A 2,274-nucleotide genomic window follows, 5' to 3' on the forward strand; every position below is an offset into this window, starting at 1 on the left:
CCGAACTCCGCACGTAATAATCTCTCCCTCAAAAAATATGTTAGTTTTACTCCCGTGATCACATATAAAAAATAATAATTATATTTTCTAAAAGAATATAAAATGAAGTTAGCATAAGGACAAAATTTAAAAAGATTGAGGAGGATTTTTTTTATATTAATATATAATAATTTTGATGAATTAGTACTAATAATTGATAAGATGAGGCAGATTATTTTTTTATAATATTTTTAAAAAATGGTATGCAGGTTGAGACAAATATTTATTATAACAAATCATTGAAAAAAAAGCCCAAAAGACCAAAACTATTATTTAAAAATTAAATGAAACCTCAGCAATTCAGCACGTGAGTTTTTTATTAATAAATATTTCCTTTTTTATTTTTATTTGAAGAAGAGAAAATGTCAACACGTTCGGTTTCCTTTCCACTTTTGAGTTTTTCATTTTTAGATTTATTTAAAAAATTGAATCCAATAAAATATGTGGGTATCATTAAACTTAAAATTATTCTATAAATTTTTAGCTTAATTCGTATTTACTTTAGTTGCTCTAAATTGCTTTATGTTTTGCAACAAATTTAATGCATTTGTGGGTTGTTGATTGGGGAAAAAACTAAAATTTAATGCATTTGTGGTGAATATTAAATTTATAAAATGAGTAAAATATATAAATAATCAATTAAATCTTACACTGCACTTATTTAAAAATACATTTTAATTGGGATATTTTACCCAATTTTTCCCCAGTTTTTTATTTTTTTGCTAAAAACTCATAAGATTATTATTCAAAATTTAATGAAATTAAAATTGATAGTCTATTTGGGATGACTGCAACGTTTGGGATCATGAGATTTCATTTGGGATTGATATATTCTCAAAAATTATCTTGATCGGGCACGAATCTTGAGACAAAATCGAACCGAAAACTTCAAGAATTAAATCCGGGAGCATCTGAACTTCGATTTCAGCAAACTTATAGTCAAACTGAGCGTCTTGAAAATATGAACCCAACGACACCAAATTCAACTCAATCCGAGCACAAATGAGTCCAAATCAAGGGCCCGATGTGCTGTTGGAACGTTCGTACCACAATTTGAGTTGTCAAACGGTCTCTGAACTTAACGAGCTTATAGTTGAATCGAGAGGCTCGGCGAGACGAATCTAACGAGCCCAAGATTGCCAAATTCCGACATTATTAAGACCTTCAAATGTCTGATGAACGGTTCACGATCAAAGGATTCAATATCAGCCGTCCATTCGACCACTCCCTATTTGCCCCTGATCTCATATCTATTTACAAGCTATGCCACTCCATGAAATCTATAAATAGACCACTCATTTCTCATGAGAGAGGACCTAAGCAAGAAGCTAGAAGCAAGAAGAAGAGAAGAAGAGAAGAAAAGAAGAGAATTATAGGTGGGAATAACTCCTTCACGACCACCGTCGGAGTTCTGCCCGACGCCTGTGTAATGCCGGAATTTGGCCGGACGCCCGAGTGACGCCGGAATTCTTCCCAACTGACGCCAGAATTCTGCTCGACGCCAGAATTCTTCCAGACTTTCAAACAACACCGAAATTCTGCTCAACTTCGGAACGACGCCGTAATTCTGTCCGATGTTGTAACTGATTTTCAATCCTGAAAAGATTTTTTGTAATCTGATCGTCCTAAGTTTTAAGGACGAGTTAGTCTCTTGTATTCCAAGCAAACACTAGTGAAACTTTTTCAACTGGGCGTGGCCTCGTGGTTTGTCCCCTTTTTAGGGTTTTCCACGTAGAAATCCCTAGTGTTATTTTATCTTATGTTTGTGTGCTGAATATTCGTGCAACGCTGAGATGGAAATTTACTAACTCTATCTCCGTGTATATTCTAGCCCGCAACAGGGATAATTTTTTTATTATTTTATAAAATAACTTTTTAGTACAAAATTTTTTGAAAGCTGATACGTCATCACAAAATCATCTTGATCGGGCACGAATCTCGAGGCAAAAACTAGTTGGAAACTTCAAAAATTAATTTCGGGAGCATACGAACTCCGATTTCAGCGAGCTTACAGTCAAACTGAGCGTCTTGGAAATACGAACCCAACGACACCAAGATCAACCCAATCCGAGCCCAAATGAGTCCGAATCAAGGGTTCAAAGCGTTGTTGGAAGATTCAAACCGCAATTTGAGTAACCAAACGGTCTCCGATTTTGACGAGCTTATACTCGAATCGAACGGCTCGACGAGACGAATCCAACGAGCCCAAGATCATCGAATTCCTGGAGTCCTTAC

Source organism: Dendrobium catenatum, unplaced genomic scaffold, assembly GCF_001605985.2.
Source record: "Dendrobium catenatum unplaced genomic scaffold, ASM160598v2 fragScaff_scaffold_1116, whole genome shotgun sequence".
Taxonomy (NCBI): Eukaryota; Viridiplantae; Streptophyta; class Magnoliopsida; order Asparagales; family Orchidaceae; genus Dendrobium; species Dendrobium catenatum.